The 23090-nt window shown below is 37.3% G+C and overlaps 1 pseudogene; it reads right to left on the bottom strand.

Annotated features, from left to right (window-relative positions):
* Positions 1-1780: 1780 nt before the first annotated feature.
* LOC112621267 lies at positions 1781-2165 on the bottom strand (annotated as a pseudogene).
* Between the last annotated feature and the right edge of the window lie 20925 nt (positions 2166-23090).

Raw genomic sequence — 23090 nt, 5'->3', positions numbered from 1 at the left:
CTAGTTTTTATTTTATTTTATTTATGTTTTTATGTATGTATGTATATATTTAATAGAGACAGGGTTTCACCATGTTGCCCAGGCTGGTCTTCAATTTCTGGGTTCAAGCAATCTTCCTGCCTCACCCTCCCAAAGTGCTGGGATTACAGGTATGAGTCAAGGTGCCTCGTTCAGCTTTTATTTTAGATTCAGTCGTAACATGTACATGGGTATATTACACGATGCTGGGATTTGGTATGCAAATTATCCTGTCACCCAGGTACTGATCATAATACTCAACATTTGGTTTTTCAAGCCTTACCTCCCTTCCTCCCTCCCCCATCTAGTAGTCCCCAGTTTCTGTTGTTGCCATTTTTATGTCCGTGAGTACCCAATGTTTAGCTCCTACTTATAAGTGAGAACGTACAGTATTTGGTGGGTTTTCTGTTCCTTTTTGAATTCACTTGTATTAGTTCGTTTTCACATTGCTATACAGAACTGCCTGACACTGGGTAATTTATAAAGGAAAGAGGTTTAATTGACTCACAGTTCTGCACGGCTGGGGAGGCCTCAGGAAACTTACCATCATGGTGGAAGGTGAAGAGGAAGCGAGGCACCTTCTTTACAAGGTGGTAGGAAAGAGAAATGCTGAGCAAAGAGGGAAGAGCCCCTTATAAAACCATCAGATCTTGTGAGAACTCACTCACTATAATAAGAACAGCCTGGGGGAAACTGCCCCATGATTCAATTACCTCCACTTGGTCTCTCCCTTGGATTATGGGGATTACAATTCAAGATGAGATTTGGGTGGGGACAGAAAGCCTAACCGTATCAGGCTTGCAGCTGCATCCATGTTGCTGCAAAGGGCATGATTTCGTTCTTTTTATGACTCCTTCGTATTTATTGTTGTATATGCACCACATGTTCTTTATCTCATCCACTGTTGGTGGGCACCTAGGTTGATTCCATGTCTTTGATATTGTGAATAGTGTTGCAATGAAGGTGTGAGTGCCTGTGTCTTTTGGTAGAATGATTTATTTTCTTTTGAATATATACCCAGTAATGGGATTTCTGAGTTAAATGGTGGTTCTGTTTTAAGTTCTTTGAGAAATCTTCAAACTGTTTTCCACACTGACTGAACTACTTTCCACTCCCATCAACAGTGTGTAAGCAGTCCCTTATCTCTACAGTCTCACCAACATGTGCTGTTTTTTGACCTTTTTAATAATATCCACCCTGACTGGTGTGAGGTGGTATCTCATTGTGGTTTTGCTTTGTATTTCTCTGATGATTAGTGATGTGGAAAATATTTTTCATGTTTGTTAGCCTCTTGTATGTCTTCTTTTGAGATGTGTCTGTTCGTGTCGTTGGCCCATTTTTCAAGGTGGTTGCTTCTTCTTTTTCAATTTTTTAAGTTTTTTTTTTATAAATTCTGGATATCAGAACTTTGTCAGATGTAACTTTTTTGTTATTAATTTATAACAATTGCATTGTCATAAGAAAATATAATCTGATAGCAATTTTTAAATTTTTTTGACTTAAAAGTCAAAAACCTTGCTTGTGACCATTTTTTTAAACTTGTTTCTTATGTGGTAAAGAAGACTTTGTATTCTCTATGTTTTCGGTGGAGGATTCTGTACATGTCTAGCCTATTTCATTGTTCAAATCTTTTCTATCCATCGGCCTCTCAATAATAGAGAGAGCTGTGTTGACATCTCTCCCTTTAATGATAATCGTCCATTTCCTCTCTCTTTTTTTTTTCAATTTTATAACTTTATTTGATGTATTTGACGATCAGCGATTAGTTCTCATTCACATTGACTGTAGATTTTTGGAAGTGGTAACAGGTTACATAGGTAACCAAGGTATAGAGCTTATTTGGTGAATCTTCATCCTCATTACGGTTTCTGGACAACCGCACACGGATACCGTATGGGTCATTCTTTATTCCTTTGGCCCAGGCCGCTTCGTTGCGCCTGGTATCAATGCGCACATCTGCAGTTCCCATCTCCTTCATGGCAGATTGCCGAATCTCTTTGAGTACCCGGGGGGGCACGCTTCTTGAAGCCGAATCCATGGATGCACTTGTGAATATCGACGGTGTATTCTCGTGTCATCACCTCGTTGATGGCAGAATGGCCCTTTTTCTTCTCGCCACCCTTCTTTGCGGGAGCCATTCTCCCGGATCAAAGTTGGAAAGCTGTCCACTTCTTATTATAGTTTTAATTACCTTTTCCTTGAGTATTTTGAAACTATTTAAACTACATGTATACAAAGTTAAATGTTAAAACGACCTTGATTAATTGAACTTCTTATCTTCATATAGTGATTTTTTAAAAAATAAATCACAAATAAAGCTTTTCTTTTGTCTTAAATTAAAATAGCTGATATTAAAGCAGTTATCCAGGTTGTCTGATTATTAAAACAGCTATCCAGGTTGTCTTTTGTTGATATTTTTTCTCTGTATAGTACTGAAATATTTTACTGGTTTCTACCACATAACCTTTTGCTTTATATTTGTCTCATTTATTTTTCTTTTTTACTTTCCCTTTGGCTTATTTTGCTTCTTTTTTTAATCACACATTTTTTCTCTACTAATTTGGAAGTTATACATCCTATTTCTATTTTATTTGTTAATATCTTTAAAATTTTATAGTGTATTTTTAACAAAGTCCAAAATTAATTAATTCCTAATCCCCATTTGAAACCAGGATCTTAATTCTAATCACTTATTAATTCTAATCAATACTTCCTTAGATTTATATACAATTATATATATAATTTTCTATTTTCTTTCCTTCTTGCATTCAAGTCTTCTTTTCTGAGCTTCTTTTCCTTTCTCCTGAATTACATCTTTAGGAGTTTCCCTAGTGGAGATCTATCACTATGTGCTCATTTTTCTTTATCTTCCCACAAAGATGAGACCAGGGGCAGGCATTTTTTTGGGAAACTTCTGAGGTCTCTACAAATCCAGGTTGTGATTTTTATTTCCTCAATAAACTCTGGATATATTATTCTATTGTTCTCCAGCATCCATTGTTACTGTTAGGTTACTCATCTTTTCTTCCTCCCTATCTGTTTGACAATTACACAGTTTTCAGTTGAAAATGTTCAGGCAAGGCATGGTGGCCTGTGCTTGTAATCCCAGCTACTCTGGAGGCTGAGGTTGAAGAATTGGTTGAGGTATGATACCACCACTACACTTCAGCCTGGTTGGCAGTGTGAGAACTTGTCTCTAAAAAAAAAAAAAAAAATTTAAAGAAAAAAATGTGTGGTTCAATCTTCTTGTTCTCAATTTCATTATAGCATTTTAGGTATGAATTTCTATATAATTGGTTTTGGTTTTATTGAGTTTTTAAAATATGATGCTTGATACCCTTTATCAGTTCTGAAAAAAATGTGAGTCATTACCTCTTGGTGAGTCATGACCTTTTCTCCATATTCTCTGTTGTCTTTTTCTTAGACTCCATTTAGGCCACTATGTTTGAATTTTCTTATCTCTTAAATTTCCTTTTATATTTTCCTTACTCTTTTCTCACTGTCTTGGAATCTGCTAGTTTTTTCAGCTCTCTCTTTTAATTCTTTAATTCTCTGTCAAATGTGTTTAACATGTTGCTAACCAATCCACTGAGGTATTATTATTATTGTTGTTGTTGTTGTTCTTACTGGTAAATGTTTAAGTTACCTGTTAATATTTTAAGTTCTCAGGTTTGGTGATGAGCTGAAGTGTGGTAATGAATTTCCAAGTGTTTATTATTTTTAAGATAAAATAAAATGAAACAGGCCATTCTTGGGTAAATAACTCTACTGTGTCATAATTTAAGGGTCATGATTAAGCCAGTTTTATGCACCTAATTTTCATCAAAAAATAAGTTTCAAATAGTCTCAGATTTTATTTTATTTTTTTAAGAGACAAGCTCACTCTGCTGCTCAGGCTGGAGTGTAGGGGTGTGGCCATGACTCACTGCAGCCTATAACTCCTGAGCTCAAGTGATCCTCCCACCTCAGCTTCCCAAGTAGCTAGGACTACCACCATTATGCCCAGTGAATTTTTAACTTTTTTTTTGTAGAGATGGGATCTTGCTTTGTTGCCCAGGCTGGTCTTGAACTCCTTGGCTCAAGCAATCCTCCCACCATGTCCTCCCAAAGTGCTGGGATTATAGTCATGAGTCACCACCCCTGGCCTATTTTTAAAGTATTTTCCATCTAGTAATGATATCTTAACATATCTTAACCTAAGAAGCCCTTAATTGTCTCAATCTGTTGTTTGTTTCTACTGTTGTTACTCATGTGGCTTGTAAATAAAAATGAAAAAATTGGTAAATTAGACCACATTAAAATCAAGAACTTCTATTTATTAAAAAAAGTCATTAAGGAAGTAAAAGACAAGGTTCAGAGGGAAAAAATTTACATCCATATATCTGATAAAGACATCCAAAATACAACATATTTAAAAAATAGCCAGGCATGGTGGTTCACTTCTGTAATCCCAGCACTTTGGGAGGCTGAGGCAGGCAGAACACCTGAGGTCAGGAGTTTGAGACCAGCCTGGCCAACCATGGCCAACATAGTAAAACCCTGTCTCTAGTAAAAATACAAAAGTTAGCTGGTCGTGGTGGCATGCACCTGTAATCCCAGCTATTTGGGAGGCTGGGGCAAGAGAATCACTTGAACCCGAGAGGTGGAGGTTGCAGTGACGTGAGATCACACCACTGCACTCCAGCCTGGGTGACAGAGTGAGACTCCATCTCAAACCAAAACAAAACAAATCTACAAATCAATGAGAAAATGGTCAACTAATAGACAATTGGACAAATAAGTTAAACAGGTACTTCACAAAAGAGGATATCCAAATGGTCAATAAGCCTATAATAAGGTGCTCAAGATCATTCCAACCCAGAGATATTAAAATTAAACAATTAATTTAGGAGTCAGAATACTGATTACCTTTAAGAAGGTGGTAGTGACTGGGAGAAAGGACAAGGGAGTGGGCTTCTGGAACACTGCTTCTAGTTCTTGATTTGGTTTTATGGGTGTGTTTATATTTAAAGAATTTACTGAGCTATTGAGCTACATGTGGTTACTGAGTTACATTTATGACTTGTATGTTTTACTATATGTATTTCTCAATAAGAAACTTACTTGAAAAAATGACCTGCATATTCTTGACTCCAAGGTATGATATTAACATATTTAAAATTTGGTTTCGGCCGGGCGCGGTGGCTCAAGCCTGTAATCCCAGCACTTTGGGAGGCCGAGACGGGCGGATCACGAGGTCAGGAGATCAAGACCATCCTGGCTAACACGGTGAAACCCCGTCTCTACTAAAAATACAAAAAACTAGCCGGGCGAGGTGGCGGGCGCCTGTAGTCCCAGCTACTCGGGAGGCTGAGGCAGGAGAATGGCATAAACCCAGGAGGCGGAGCTTGCAGTGAGCTGAGATCTGGCCACTGCACTCCAGCCTGGGCGACAGAGTGAGACTCCGCCTCAAAAAAAAAATAAATAAAAATAAAATAAAATAAAATAAAATTTGGTTTCAATTTTTTATATGGCTCAAATTGACCATTGCGGGTTATATTCCATCTAATATTCATTCTTTGCTAGGTAGTGTACTAAATATGTTATATTCATTATCTTACTAAATCTTCACAATAATCCTGAAAATTAGAAATTAGGTCCATTTTGTATATGAAGAATTAAACTCAGAGAAAATAAATCATTTGCACCAAATCACATAACTAGTTATCCTGCTCTAGCAGTATTTATCTACAAATTAATTTTTAGAACAGAAGCAGTTTGTGAATTGGAGTCTTGCCTTATGCCTATTTGGAAAAAATGAGAGAGAAGAGAATGCTGATGACAAATCACAATCTGGTCATGGAGACACAGATAAGTCACTTAATGGGTGTCTGTACTTACTAGTTATAATTTAAATTACCTTTGACAAGCAGAGAAGTGCTTATTTTTCTCTCCTTGAGTTTTAGAGCTTTGAAGAATTAGAGAAAAGTCCTAAATAACTACCAATAATAATAAATATTTTACTTGGACATGCTCCCTTTGAATTGCCTTCTGAGTAAAAAACTTGGAAAATGAACATTATTCTGCACATGTCCTTTGTTAAGCAAAGACTTCTATCCAATAACTAGGCTTCTGAGGCTGTGATAAACAATTGCTACTGTTTGTATTTTGAAGTCTTATATAGAGAAGCAAACTGCCTAACACTCCAAAGGGATTCTCTTTCTACTAGGAAACATATTGTCTGACATTACATTAAATAGCTTGAAAATACTGTACCCGCTGATGCACAGTTGTTGTTAAAGTATCTTAGAATCAGTGAACGAAATTAATAAATAAAAAACCCAGTCTTAAGAGAGACCGTCTCCTGGTTTTCTAGCAAAGAAAAAATAAATTAGCACTCTCAGCAGGGGGCAAGCAGTAGATTGTGTGGAACTCTTTTGAAAAAGGAGAACTCCACTCTCAATGTTAATTTAATTTAAGTGAAGTTCTGGAGAAGTCATTTATCACCTTATTATGCATATACCTTGGATAATATTTATGCTTTGATATAAGCTTTTAATGAAATATGTTACTATCTCTGGAATACCAATTCAGAACTGGTTAGTATGGGAAACATCTGAATGAAAAGTTTGATAAAAATTTGGTATAACCCCTTCATATGTCATCTTAGGGACTATTCCATTAGTGTTATGGTCAAAAACTGCAAACAAGGAATCTTTGATTGTATTTGTCCTACCCTTGTGTTATTTATGATGCCCTGAGCTTTTCCTTCATTCCCCAAACGCATGCTGTTATCCCTACACTGACTCCGTTTTCAGTAGTCATTAATTTGGGTGCTCAGATGACGTAAAAAGAAGACTAAAGCTGATTTGCCACACAGAATCTGAGCAATATTACTGATGACAACATGAAGGAGGGTCTAAATATTCTTAGTTTAGCTCCAGAATGAATGTGCTGAGCAAATAATCATATCAGCAAGTGAAAAACCCTCCACCTTCTTATCATTGTTTGTTTCACCCCTGGCTGGGACTTGCTATTGTTGGGATGCCTCTCCTGTCTTGCTCTCTTCACGAACTTGTAAGCACTCAGCTCCCTGGTGCTCTCTGCTTAAGCAGAGGGATCTAGTCTTTGCTAGACATCTTACTGCTTTAGTCTACTCTCTCATGTAATTGTGCTCCCAGCACCCACCTCATCATAATACTCTCAATCAGTAGATCAGATTATCAAACTTACTTCCGTATTTTACAGGAAACAGGTGAAGACCAAATATTGTATTTGAAGACTAAAGGGACTGTGTATGTTTACTATATACAAAAATAACAGAAGACTGGCCGGACGCAGTGGCTCATGCCTATAATCCCACAACTTTGGGAGACTGAGGCAGGTGGATCACCTGAGGTCAGGAGTTTGAGACTAGCCTGGCCAATAAGGTGAAAACCCATCTCTACTAAAAATACAAAAATTAGCTGGGTGTGGTGGCATACATCTGTAGTCCCATACTCAGGAGGCTGAGGCATGTTGAGAATGGCTTCAAACTGGGAGGTGGAGGTTGTAGTTAGCCAAGATTGCACCACTGCACTGCAGTCTGGGTGATGGGGTGAGACTCTTTCAATAATAATAATAATAATAAGAGTAATAATAATAATAATAGAAGACAAAGAGAAGGCTGTGACATTGCTGTCAGAAGCACAGTGTAACAGTCAAGAGGGACTTAGACTGCCTAGGTTTAGGTCTCAATACCTCCACTCATTGGCAGTGAGACCTTGGGGGAAGTTACTTAACTCTTTAATTCTCAAAGTTATCATCTATAAAGAATAATACTTAACTATTGGGGATGATGTAAGGATGAAAAACAATCCTATAGGTAAAATGCTTACTAATTATAGTGCTTGGCATATTTTTTTAAGTGCCCAATAAACATATTAGTTAGTTTTCTTTCTTTCTTTCTTTCTTTTTTTCAAGGTAGATATGTTTTAAGGTCTGTTTAGCAGCCCTCTTCCTTCATCTGAGAGGGCACATGACTTTGGCACGTGATTCAGGCTCAGTCAATCAGAGTGTCCCATACTGGGCCAAAGTGATTAATTTAGGTCAGGCAAGTGACTAAGGGGCTCCATTACTCTGGATCTTTTCTTTTCCCTATTAACCAATGTAGTTGATTAATACAGTTTTTATCATTAATAAGTTACTTAGTATATGTCATAGTGATGAATAATTAGCTTATATATATATATATATATATATATATATTTATATTTTTTTTTTTTTTTTTTTTTTTTTTTGAGAGGGAGTCTGGCTCTGTCGCCCGGGCTGGAGTGCAGTGGCCGGATCTCAGCTCACTGCAAGCTCCGCCTCCCGGGTTTACGCCATTCTCCTGCCTCAGCCTCCCGAGTAGCTGGGACCACAGGCGCCCGCCACTTCGCCCGGCTAGTTTTTTGTATTTTTTTTTTTTAGTAGAGACGGGGTTTCACCGTGTTAGCCAGGATGGTCTTGATCTCCTGACCTCGTGATCCGCCCGTCTCGGCCTCCCAATAGCTTATATTTTTATAGAAAATTCTGGTAAATAACAGTAAAGTAATGTATCACATTTTATAGGTTTAAACGACAGAATGGAAAAGCAGGTCCAGGATTAAGTGAACCTTAGTTTCTTAAGAAACTATAATTATGTGAATTTATATAATTCCTTTTGTTTCGTTTTTTAAGCTGGTTTGAGTCAGATTTCTGACTCTTACTAACAGAAGAGTCCTGACCGATATTAATAAATAGTAGTTGTAGTTTATGTCCGGAGACATTCTTTGATGGGCACTGGGAACAGTGCCCAGAGAAGCTTAATCACAGAGTTGGGTGAAAATAAGCTGAGGGACAGATTTGAGTTTTTAATAAAACCAGATAAGCTGACAAGTTTGGACACTTCAAATTGAAATTGATAGTGTTTTCCTTGGGATTTTAATAACTTTCACAAATCAGGTATAGCAAATATCAAATGTCAGGATGCCAGGATAATTAATAATAGAGGTAAGACATTGCAACGCCTTCCTTTTATTGGAGAAGAGCTGCTGCTTGCCCCTCTTCCCTTGCTGCAGGCCTCAGATATTATGGGAAAGTGTCCTCTTTGATACAACATGAAATTAATCGTTTTAGTGTTCCCCAGTGTTCCTGACAAAAGTTTTAAAAATTCTGTCTCACAATTAACTATAATGTAGTGTTTGACAGTTCCTTGACTTTGGATCTTGTTCATTTTTTTTTTTTTTTTGCATCTAAAGTTTTAAAGAAAAATATGACTTCTAATTCCAGTTTTTAAAAATTCAGTGGTAAAGCAGTTTGACTGATGAACTGATTGACTTGCGTGAAGAATTTTAAACCTCCTAATTTTCTTAATATCGTCTTTTACCCACTGGTAATCATCTTCATCTAATCTTAGCTTTTAGTACTTCATTCTGAAAACAGTCCTTGCGGGATATCTGATGTCTTGAGGATCATGAGACTGGTCAGTGACGTTTAGCAATTGTGACTTTACCCTTTACCAAGTTTTGTGTTTCAGTCACACCCATGTGGTTTCATTGGTCATTCCAATATTTAGTTCATTCATGTTTTTTCTCTAGGACAGAAACTTGCCTGTATTAGAAAATGCTATAAGTAGCAGTGGGCTGTGGGCTCCTCACTGCCTTTTGAATACATAATTTTTTTTAAATAAAAAGATTGTGTAATTTAAAGGTCACATTATAATGACTCACTTTAGTCTTTAATATGACCAGTGTTCAGAGATGGTGTTAGCAGTGAGATCTGGATAAAAAAGATACACAATTCTGTTTTTCATCTCTCCCCCTTGGCAACACTTCCTGAGAACAGTGTGAACGAAATTCCAAGAGTAAATAGCCAATAGCATAATACACTTTCCAACATGCTGTGAACCAGTGAGTGAAGAAAATTAGAGCTCCGATGGTTTCCTATGAAGGATTTAATAAATTATTTTCTAGTACAAAAATGAGGTTGAAATAGCTGTCATTGCATTTTTTATGCTTATACCAGGTTCAGAACTATAATAAAAATCTAAAATTATGAAGGTATTCACATTTACAGAATACATTTAAATATGACTAAATATAATTTTAATTATAGTTAAACATGTATTGAATAGTTACTATTTTGCTATTTTATGGAACTGTTACATTTCTTCATTTGCTTTTCTCCTCTACAGATACCCACATATTTATCATGCCCCACAACTAAATACAAGTTTTTAAAAATTGTTCTGCAAATGCACACACGTTTATTTTTATTTTTTAACTTTTTATTTTGAAACAATTACAGATACACAGTAAGCTGTGCCACAAAATACACAGAGGTACTGTGCACCCTTCACCCAGCTTCCACCAGTGGTAACATCTTGCATAACTAAGGTACACTATCAAAATCAAGAAATTGACATTGGTGCCTTCCACATAGCTAATTCTGATTTGACCAGTTTTACAAGCACTCTTTGTGTGCTATTGTTTGTTATAGGTTTGTAATGCTTTCCAACCAATGAAAGCTCCTTGTTTTATCTAGGCAAATACTCTAGTCTTTTTTTTTATTTATAGCTCTTTCATGACTTCCTTACAAAGAGTTTCCCCACCCCCAAATTATAACAGTATATTTTCAATATTTTCTTTTAGTATCTTAGTTCTTTTAGAGATTACTTTTGTGTATAGTGTGAAGCAGAATCTAATTTAGTTTTTTTCCCCAAAATGTATCATCAGGTTGTGATAACACTATTTATTGAATAGTCAATCCTTTCCTACTGATTAGAATGCCACTTTTATCATATACATGCATCTTTTTTTATTCTGTATTTTGTTATATTTTTCTTTTTGTCAATGACTGCATCAATACTATGCAACTTAGATGTAATTTTCAAAAGTGTATAATTATTGTACTTTTAGCAAGAAAATCACACTCATGCAAGACAACAGAGCACAGACAATTTCCTCTTTCTTTAAATTCAAGTGTGCTCTTGTGCTGGGCCCTAACTCAAAAGCTTCTGGACACCATGCAGATATCATAAATGTATGATAAAGTCAGTGGTAAGTCAATGAAGATTGGTTTTTATCATAAACAGGTGATTACATTATGCTCCTGAAAGCATGCCAATTCAATATTTTAACATATTTTTCTGTCCAAACAGGTCTGTGGTCTCTAAATGTCCACCTCCAGTCTAGTGGAAATAATTCTGTATTAGGATCAAACAGCTCCTCAAGCTTCATCATATATTAACTATGAAACTTTGAGCAAATTACTTAACCCTCTGAACCTCTGTTTCCTCTTTCAAAGAAATAAATAACAATAGTTACCCACAAGATTGGACTAATTATCACATGAAGTAATCTGCATTACAATACTGAGTATAGTGCCTTACACATGACTTTTACTCAAGGATGTTAGTGTAATTTAAACAGCAACTTTTTTTTTTTTTTTTTTTTTTGTGGCGGAGTCTCGCTCTGTCGCCCAGGCTGGAGTGCAGTGGCCAGATCTCAGCTCACTGCAAGCTCCGCCTCCTGGGTTTACGCCATTCTCCTGCCTCAGCCTCCCGAGTAGCTGGGACTACAGGCGCCCGCCACCTCGCCCGGCTAGTTTTTTGTATTTTTTTAGTAGAGACGGGGTTTCACCGTGTTAGCCAGGATGGTCTTGATCTCCTGACCTCGTGATCCGCCCGTCTCGGCCTCCCAAAGTGCTGGGATTACAGGCTTGAGCCACCGCGCCCGGCCTAAACAGCAACTTATTAAGGGAAAGCAATGTATCTTTTGATCTAGATAAAGGTCACTTTTAATACACTAAATCGAGGAGGCTAGAAAATGTGTAAATATGAGTTTATTTATGAGCTTTTATATATAGCACTGTTTTGGGTATTATTCAAGGAATAGATATTAGATGTAGCCCTTGCTTTTGATAAGTTACAGTCTGATTAAGACACAAACATTGTAAAGTCCTTTTTTTCCCTTCCTGTCCAGCATTCTTTCTTACTTATTGAGGACTTGACCACTCCACTCTCAATTCATATGCTGTGTTGGGGCTCACCCACAGGCAGGCATACATGTCATAGGCCTGGCCTTTTGGATGTGTTCACATTCTAGCTACTGTGATTGCTTCAAATCTGGGCATGGGACCAGCTCAAGGAATTCTGAAACTTTTGCTAGAGCCAATGGGGAAAAAAATGTCCATGAATTGTTACACTAGCAAAATTTAAACCTGAGCTATTTATCCCTTGGATCGTCTCATAAAAAATAAATGCTTGAGAAAGAAGCGAACACATAAGGTGGCAGAGGTAAGAGATGGTAGGAGAGACGTAGGCTAATACCATCACTAGAGCCCTTGAATTCAGCTGTACAAGTTCAAGGGTCATCCCTTGAACTTCTGAGTTTTTTTTTTTTAAGTTAGTGTAAATAGTCTTTCAGTTATTTTCAACCAAGACTCCTGAACAATATAGAAATACAATACAGACATTAAAGAAACATGTGAGGGAGCTTACAAAGCAATATAAACCATCCATCTTCAAGAAATATGAAAGTCCATTTCTCTTTCTAGGTAGAATTATTCCAAGTTAGATGCATACAAACTGGAGAGGACTTCTGGGAGGGATAATAAGCACCATACGATTCAAAAAAATCCTTGAAGATTGAGCTTTCATTGACCCTCAGTTACAAGGAACTCAAGCTTTAATATAGGGGGAGGTCCTATTCATGGCTAGCCTATGTCATGTAACCTGAAGTTTCAACACATTTTCTGAACACTTCCAGCATATTTCTGGGGAGTCAGGAGAGAAATGGAATTGAATAAAAATATGGAGTAAGACAATTGATTTTGGTGCAGTGCTTGGAGTAAGAGATTGATTTAGTGGGGTAGTGTTACAGCAAGGCAAGAAGAGGCCTGGGGTGGAAATGGCCTGCAGAGGGGGGCTTTCTTCTGCTGTTTCCTCTCCCGCTGCTTCCCAACTTGTCACTGGGAATGTCTTTTGGACATTGTAAATCTGTCTGCCAGACATATCTCTTGGCCACAGAGCTGAAAGCCTTAGCATCAAGGCCGCATTTCTTACTTCAAGACATTACATAGTTATATCAAGACAATTATATCAAATACATATAATTGTGTTTGAAACAAACATTAGAATCTATTAACTGAATACATTTTGGACCATGAGATTAGTTAATAAAACTTCTCCAGCCCAGAGTTAAGGCACAGTGCTGGCCAATTCCTTTTCGAGTGAAGTGGAAGGCATGGAGAAATCTGGAATATGGAGAAGGACAAGTCCTTGTGGCCTCTGGCCTCTTTGGGGGCAACATAAGAGGGCATTATGAGAACAAGGGCATTAAGAATCTGGCTGAATTAGATTTGAGTCATGACCCTACGTTTATCTGGGCAGTTACTAGGAACTCTGTATTCTCTTCTGTAAAAAGGGGGTAATAATGATATCTGTTTCATATAATGTTAAGAACATTTGATAAGATTATGGCCATAGACCATGGTGCCTGGGCATAACTATAGATGCTCAGTATATGTTAACTCTTGTTATCATCATTATTATCATTATCTTGTGTTGATGTTGGTTTTATTATAACAGAAAATATATACTTTAAGAAAGGGGCTGTGTTGAAGGCAGATTGACTCACTTTTTAGGTTAGCTCCACACGCAATACTGTCTGCTTGAGAACCACATGGGGATTGGATGGGTAAGGTTTCTCCAGACCACAGTGATTTCAGAGAAGAGTAATAGAAAATTTTGTCACAGAGAAACAAACGTCTGTCCTTGAGACATGTCCCATGTAACACAAGGAATTTCGCAACCTTATTTTTGCCTTATCACTACAACTATATTATAGATTATAAATATCAACAGTATCTGAGTTCTTTATCTGGCCCAAATAAATTAATGTTTCTATTGCTACCAGTTTTTCTTCTTCCTTGAATTACAAATGCCACAATTAACAGAAACATCTGTCTGGGAGCACTGTACGTGCTCAATCACATTCTGTTGTTCTCCACCACCCCCGAACATCCAGATGATATGTAAAATATGCAGTCCATGGTTTATTACAAAAATCCAAATGTCCACATATTGGGAAGCATTGATTTGTATTACTGTGAAGCCAAAATATTTAGATTCAAGGGTGGGGATTTTCTCCTTTATTCTTGCTCAGAAATGCACAAACTAAACCATAGTCTAGATCCCAAGTCCCATAGAAGCCAATTAGCTTACATATTCAGATGTTTTCAACAGAATTATTTATATATGTACAAAAGCACAACACAGGATAATGAATCAACTTTTGTGTTCATATGGACTTTGATTTGACTTTTATTTCGTACACTCACTAAATGTGGAATCTGTCAATTTACCATAGCTCTTTGAGACTCATTAATCTCATCTACAAGATGGAGAGAATCAACTCTGCCGTGGCCAGGAGACACGAGGGGCATATCAAAACACTGTGATTTCCATGTAACACCTGAGAAGAACTGGGAGGAGGAGGAGGTTTTCCTTACAAGAAGGACTGGAGAATAGATATGGCAACTAGGAGAATTAAGGCAACCACACTAATTTATGTCTCTTACACCCTGTGGCCCAGCAATTTCACTTTTAGGACTTTGCCCACAGACATATACTCATGTGTATAAACAAAAGCTTATGCAGTGATGATCACTGCAGTCTTGTTGTTAGAAAGCTTTCTAAACCAAATCCAATGTCCATATATTGGATATTGGTGAATTAAATCATGGAAAAACCATTCAGTGAACTGCTGTGCTGCAGCTAATGAAAAGAGTGAGGTAAGTGTGCGTGTGTGTGTATATATACACATATATGTGTGTGTATATATATAGTAGATAGAGCAATGTCCAAAGATATAAAGTTAAGCCAATAATTTGCAGAAGAATATTATATTATAATCCCATTTGTATAAAATGTGTAACCATATCAATCTATCAACAGTAGTATTTACTAGGAAGAGAAAGTTACCTGGGAATTTCACTATATTATCCATTTTAGAGATGATGGATTTCATCACAATGAGGATGCATATTTTTGACAGAAGGAAATATAAATATTTAACCTAAAAAGTCACATTTTTTCCAACCAATGAAGATGAGAAAGCCATTGCAGGACTTTGAACAACAGAGTGATATATCACATTTAACAGGATCACTGTGGTAGCAGTGTTGACAATGGATGAGGGAAGCAAGGTGGTAGGTGGTAGCAGCAAGACCAGTTATGACACCATTGAAATAACCAAAGCAAGAAGTGATTGTGGCTTAGACTGTAGTTATAGTAGAGGGAGTGGAGTGAAGTGACATGTACTGTACATGTTTGAAGACAGTCAATGAGCTCTGCTAGCGGATTGGATCTGCAATGTGAGAAAAACAGAGGAGTCAGGGACAATTACAAATATTTTTGGTCTGCTTGCTTGTTTTTTGTTTGTTTCTAAGATGAAGTCTTGTACTGTTGCCCAGGCTGCCGTGCAGTGGCACAATCTCCCTCTCACTGCAACCTCTGCCTCTTGGGCTCAAACGATTCACCTGCCTTAGCCTCCCGGTATCTGAGATTACAGGCATCTGCCACAATGCCCAGCTAATGGTCTGCTCACTTGGAAGAAAGAAGTAGTCTCACAAGGTTCTTGTCTTGCCTTCCATTGTATTATACTCTTCTGGTTTTCCTCCTTCTCTTGTGCATGTACTTTTTGAATGGTAGTATGTGCAAACACTGGTTATGATGCACAATCAGCCAGCATATACAATTTGGGTTTCAATATGTAAATTCCCTTCAGAGGGAAGAGGAAAGAGGAAGCCTGAACCAGGAACAACTGCATCTTGAAGGCTTATTACCTTCAAGCAAAGACCACACTAATATGAAAACATCAGAGCGAACTCTCAGAGTAGATTGTCCAAGAAAATAGATGGTTGCAGTAAACTTTAAGTATTCTCCAACCTGAAATCTTGTGACTGGGGCAATTTGCATTACTTTCTTTTCTTTATACTGCAAGTTTCCTAGAATTTGCTGTGACTCATGTATTTGAATAGTTTTCCTTTGATTTACACAATTTCAAGTTCAAACACCCATTGATGTTATTACATACAATACACTTTCAGTCATCACTTTAGAACTGTAATCTTCATTTACGCACATAATTTGTTTCTTCAGTTACATACATGTGGTGCAATATGTTGGTTTTTATCATTGACTGGGGAATTAGGGTTTGTATTTACGTGATTAAAGTATTCAATTTTTGAGTAACTTCTGTAACTTAAATATTTACTGTGCACCAGTCTCAGGTTCAATGGAAAATCAACTTTAAAGGGTGAAATTTGGTGCCATCTAGTGTCATTGTTGTGAATTGCAGCATAAGCACAATTGTGAGGAAAATAATTTCAAATTGAAACTAACTACAATTCGCAGAAATACCAATGATGATTTTAAAATAGTATAAATTTGGAATTAAATTTAACTGCAACACGAGATAATATAATATAAAAAATGGAATTAAGAGAATTGAAATATGTTCTGGAATTGTTTTATTTACAAAATGGGAATATGTTACCTACATGGTAGATAAGAGCTAGAAAATTTTTATTTTTATAAGGTCTAAATACCAAACACATAGTATACTTGACATCTACTACATTAGACATATGTTATCTTTATATTACACCATGTTAAATAATATCTTTATGTATTGCAAAGAAATTAATATTTGGTTCAACTTATAGGGCATTACACAAGTCTGAACTTTTGAAAGTCATTCACAGGACAAAATATAGGGCACATTTCCCAAGGTGCTAAAATTAAGAATGAAAATCTCTACTAAGTATAGACTTTTGATCTTCTCACAGAAGTTTTTGGTCATTCAGGTGCAGTAACAATGGCATGTATTTAAAACACTTAATTGAATATGATATATTCTGTTAGCAAGACTAGTTGGTCATAACTTGGGTTAGTTAGGATATAGATTTGGCTGTTGAAAGAGACCCTGTAATAACTGTGGTTTAAATGAAATCGATAAATAGTTATCTTTCATGTTAAAGCCTGGGCAGGCAATTCAGAACTGTGAGACCCACAAAATTATCTGGGACCCAGGCTCCTTCTACTTGTGGTTCTGGGGCCTTGAACATGTAGCTTCTATCTCATGTTCCATGATGACTGCTCTATTCCTCTTCTCATCCACAGCTTTATCTGCACTTACCATCCTTAAAACCATATGAGGCAAATGGGCAGAGGAGGGTGCTCAGAGCTGATTTTATGGTTCACATCTTACTCTGCCCCTAAAATTTGTGCCTCTTTTCTTTTTTTTTTTTTTTTTTTTTTTTTTTTTTTTTTTTTTTTTTTTTGAGACAGAGTTTTGCTCTTTTGCTCAAGCTGGAGTGCAATGGTGTGATATCAGCTCACAGCAACCTCCGCCTCCCGGGTTCAAGCCATTCTCCTGCCTCAGCATCCAGAGTAGCTGGGATTACAGGCATGCACCACCACGCCCAGCTAATTTTGTATTTTTAGTAGAGATGGGGTTTCTCCATGTTGGTCAGGCTGGTCTCGAACTCCAGACCTCAGGTGATCCGCCCACCTCAGCCTCCAAAAGTGCTGGGATTACAGGCGTGAACCACCATGCCCTTCCAATTTGTGGCTCTTTTCTATGAACATTTCTACTCCTGATGGAATATTTGGTACAAAAATAACATTCATATATTCTTCTATCAATGAAACACACATACACTAATTTATTTGTTTATGCCAATATTAAGAAGAAACATAAAATAATACATCTTATTTATTTAGTTATACATAGCAATATTAAGAAGGGAAGTAAATCAAAGCAATTTGTTCCATTAGACCAGTGACTGCAAAGCAGGGGTTCTCAACTTTGGCTATATATTATAATCACTTAGGGAGCTTAGAAACACTTGTACTTGAATCCAGCAATCCAAGTTTCTGATGTAATGGATCTAAGATGCAATTTGGTCTGCAGCAGTTTCCTCCCCAGGTGATTCTAAGTGCAGCAAGATTGAGAATCATTGCTGTAGATCGTGGTGCAGAACAGGGTCACTTGAGGAGCTTCTGAGCTTCATCTGTGCCCTCCCACACCCCCACTCCCCATTCCATTAGGCCACAGTTAATCTGGAGTAGAGTCCATTACATTTTTAAAATTTCCTCAAGTGAATCTAATTGTATTTGGGGCAGAGAACCAGTGCTAAATATGAAAAAGAGTTTATGATTTTTGCTACCCTATGTTTTGGCCCTTATACTTAAATTTATATAGCTCTTCTGTTGAATTAAATGAGCAATTTCTGGTATAGGAAAACTACAACTATATTGAAATTTAGCCCTCCTCATATGAGCATCTCATTAAAATCTCAAATTTCATCCAAGTTTAACTGGAATGCTAAAGTAATGTCAAAAATAAAATTATTATTTTACGCATTTGTGTTTAGATAGAATTTCCTAATATTTTCAATTGCTATGTATTTTTTAACAACTTGATTACATTTAAATGTATAAACTTTACTTTGTCATTCAAAGATCTCACAAAGAGACAATTTTATTGTTGGAAGGACGCCTCCGCAGCCATAACCTTCTTTACTATTGCCAACACTTAGAATATTCTGGGTTGGACCAGGAGTCAATATTCTTTTTGCCACTCACATTTCCTCTCTACATATTCTTCTATATCAGATAGCCCAGATACAATATCATCTGACTGTTGCAAAGCCAGTTGTACTGTACTCAGAATCTTGATCCAACCAGGAGTTTAGCCATGAAGTTGTTCGCTCGTGTCATCTTTATACTCCAGACAGGATTATCTTGTATGTTTGCGGTTCGCAATTATACAAATAAGGTGAGTCATCGATTACTTGGAGCATTTTCAATTTTTGGGCTTTCAACTTCAGGCCTTTGTGCTCAAATTCCCTTGTACTGTAGCTCCAGCTCTATGTGATACCTAACGTGTGGAAGTGTGACTGATAAATGTGTGAGGACAGTCCTCTGAAGGGACCCACAAGGACGTGCTCCCTGCTAGTAACCTGAGTCAGGTAACTCCAACTGAGCCAAAAAACAAAAATTCAGATATATTTTTAGAAAACACTTACCAGAGCCTAAGATTTCTTTGTGCCTTAGATTTCCATGTTGGGGACCAAGGATTTCTTTTTCTGTTACAATAATTAAAATGAATCTCATTAGGGACTTTTGAATATTTGCATAAAATTGGATGGGTTCTTTAAGAAGTGTTTCAAATAAATCCTGTAGTACAGTGTGCAGAATGCATATCCCATTGGGGCACTATTAAATGATACCACAAGTTAGGGGAACACCTACCCCTCCTCTTCATGTTTTCATAGAAGGAAGGACATTTTCAACTATTACATTCCCAAGGAGAAAAAGCCCAGAAAAGAGATAGTTCCAGCTTTTCCCTGCCCTTTTGCTTTCTTCTTTGTACTGGAAGTAGGTTGACTTATCTGATCACTTTCTTTGAAGAAGAAATTGAATATGGTTGGCTCTACTCCTTCTGTTCTCTCTCTCTCTCTCTCTCTTTTTTTTTTTTTTTTTCCAGATCCGACTTTGCACAAAGGAGTTGTGTCCCACTCCTCTCCACAGTGCAATGTACTGAGATAGGCTCTGTCCTTAAATCCATGTCTGCCAAACTCAGGTGCTTCTCAGCGATTTTACCTTTTTTCTAGTCCATCCACACTCCTACTCTCCTAGATGAGTATTTCTTTATCTTCTCTGATCAAACTCCCTTCCCAAACCACGTTGCAGGCTGAAAACCTTGCTCCTTTCTTCACTGAGAAAATAGAATTAATCGGCAAAGAACTTCTACAGATTTCCCTTACCAAATCTACTAATCCATCTATACCTAAACACATATAACTGCCTTTCTTTCATTTACACATAAACAGCCTACATTCCAATTCAAGACCTATCTACTTGTGCTCTAGATCTCATTTCATCTTTCCAAGGGCATTGCCTTAGCAGTTTTCCCCAATCTTTTGTTTCTTTTATTGATCGACTTAATCATTTATATCAGCTGATATACTTTGTACATTTGTCCCTGCCCACATTTCATGTTGAATTGCAAACCCAGTGTTGGAAGTGAGGCCAGTGGGAGGTGATCATGGGGGCAGATTTCTTTTCTTTTTTTTTTTTTTTTTAATACTTTAAGTTCTAGGGTACATGTGCACAACGTGCAGGTTTGTTACATATGTATACATGTCCCATGTTGGTGTGCTGCACCCGTTAACTCGTCATTTACATTAGTTATATCTCCTAATGCTATCCCTCCCCGCTCCCCACACCACACAACAGGCCCCAGTGTGTGATGTTCCCCTTCCTGTGTCCAAGTGTTCTCATTGTTCAATTCCCACCTATGAGTGAGAACATGCGGTGTTTGGTTTTCTGTCCTTGCAATAGTTTGCTCAGAATGATGGTTTCCAGTTTTATCCATGTCCCTTCAAAGGACATGAACTCATTTTTTTAATGGCTGCATAATATTCCTTGGTGTATATGTGCCACATTTTCTTAATCTAGTCTAGCATTGATGGACATTTGGGTTGGTTCCAAGTCTTTGCTATTGTGAATAGTGCCGCAATAAACGTACGTGTGCATATGTCTTTATAGCACCTTGATTTATAATCCTTTGGGCACATGCCCAGTAATGGGATAGCTGGGTCAAATGGTATTTCTAGTTCTAGATCCTTGAGGAATCGCCACACTGTTTTCCACAATGGTTGAACTAGTTTACAGTGCCACCAACAGTGTAAAAGTATTCCTATTTCTCCACATCCTCTCCAGCACCTGTTTTTTCCTGAGTTTTTAATGATCGCCATTCTAACTGGTGTGACATGGTATCTCACTGTAGTTTTGATTTGCATTTCTCTGATGACCAGTGAAGATGAGCATTTTTTCATGTGTCTGTTGGCTGCATAAATGTCTTCTTTTGAGAAGTGTCTGTTCATATCCTTTGCCCACTTTTTGATGGGTTGTTTGATTTTTTCTTGTAAATTTGTTTATTTGTAGATTCTGGATATTAGCCCTTTGTCAGATGGGTAGATTGTAAAAATTTTCTCCCATTCTGTAGATTGCCTGTTCACTCTGATGGTAGTTTCTTTTGCTGTGCAGAAGCTCTTTAGTTTAATTAGATCCTATTTGTCAATTTTGGTTTTTGTCACCATTGCTTTTGGTGTTTTAGTCATGAAGTCCTTGCCCACGCCTATGTCCTGAATGGCATTGCCTAGGTTTTATTCTAGGGTTTTTATGGTTTTATGTCTAACATTTAAGTCTTTAATCCATCTTGAATTAATTTTTGTATAAGGTGTAAGGAAGGGATCCGGTTTTAGCTTTCTACGTATGGCTAGCCAGTTTTCCCAGCACCATTTATTAAATAGGGAATCGTTTCCTCATTTCTTGTTTTTGTCAGGTTTGTCAAAGGTCAGATGGTTGTATATGTGTGGTATTATTCTAGGGCTCTATTCTGTTCCATTGGTTTATATCTCTGTTTTGGTATCAGTACCATGCTGTTTTGTTTACTGTAGCCTTATAGTATAGCTTGAAGTCAGGTAGCGTGATGCCTCCAGCTTTGTTCTTTTTGCTTAGGATTGTCTTGGCAATGCGGGCTCTTTTTTGGTTCCATATGAACTTTAAAGTAGTTTTTTCCAATGCTGTGGAGAAAGTCACTGGTAGTTTGATGGAGATGACATTGAATCTATAAATTACCTTGGGCAGTAAGGCCATTTTCACAATATTGAGTCTTCCTATCCATGAGCATGGAATGTTCTTCCATTTGTTTGTGTCCTCTTTTATTTCATTGAGCAGTGGTTTGTAGCTCTCCTTGAAGAGATCCTTCACATCCCTTGTAAGTTGGATTCCTAGGTATTTTATTCTGTTTGAAGCAATTGTGAATGGGAGTTCACTCATGATTTGGCTCTCTGTTTGTCTGTTATTGGTGTGTAGGAATGCTTGTGATTTTTGCACATTGATTTTATATCCTGAACCTTTGCTGAGGTTGCTTACCAGCTTAAGGAGATTTGGGGCTGAGACAATGGGGTTTTCTAAATATATTATCATGTCATCTGCAAACAGGGACAATTTGACTGCCTCTTTTCCTAATTGAATACCCTTTATATCTTTCTCTTGCCTGATTGCCCTGGCCAGAACTTCCAATACTGTTGAATAGGAGTGGTGAGAGAGGGCATCCACAGGGGCAGGTTTCTCATGAATGGTTTAGCATCATCCTGTTTGTGCTGTTCTTCTGATAGTGAAGTCTCATGAGATCTGGCCATTTAAAAGTGTGTGGCACCTCTCTCGACCCACTGGCTCTCTCACTTGCTCCTGATTTTGCCATGTGATGTGCCTGGTCTCCCTTCACCTTCTGCCATGATTGTAAGTTTCTTGAGGCCTCCTTAGAAACCTAGGAGATGCCAGCACTATGCTTCCTGTACAGCCTATGGAACCATGAGCTGATTAAACTCCTTTTCTTGTAAATAACCCAGTCTCAGTTATTTCTTTATAGCAATGCAAACGTGGCCTAATACATCAGCATATAAACATACTGTAACATTTCCCATCTAAAAACAAAGGGGTTTTCTATCCCATATCTTCCACAGCTTCTACCATTTCCCTGCTACACTTGACACTAGAATTTCTGAGAAAAGTGGACTGCATTTTTAGTCTCCACTTTCCTCTCCTCCCATTATTTAATGAGTCAGCTCTAGTTAAGCTTTCACCTCCATCACTGTACTTAAAGTTTTCCTCTCAAAGTCAGAAGTGACCTCTCCATTGCTAAATTCAATGTCACATTTTTAGTCTTCATCTATCAGGATCATTTGACATAGCTATATACTGTTTTCTTTACCTTATTGGCTACTCCTTCTGATGAATCCTATTCGTTTTTCTAATTCTTTTACTTCTTTCATTTTTTCATTCTTAGATTATTTTCTTTCTTTTTCTATATTCACTTCCTAGGTTCCTGCATCCATTTCCACAGCCTCAGCATTATCTATGATATTGGGGTGACTTCCCAGTTTTTTCTTTAGTTAAGTGCTCTTCACTGAAACCTCTAGACTTGTAAACCCAGGTGCTCACCTGACAC

The sequence above is a fragment of the Theropithecus gelada genome, chromosome 3, assembly GCF_003255815.1.
Source record: "Theropithecus gelada isolate Dixy chromosome 3, Tgel_1.0, whole genome shotgun sequence".
Lineage (NCBI taxonomy): Eukaryota > Metazoa > Chordata > Mammalia > Primates > Cercopithecidae > Theropithecus > Theropithecus gelada.
Note: the sequence above shows the minus strand (reverse complement) of the source record. Positions and strands in the feature narration are given on the sequence as shown.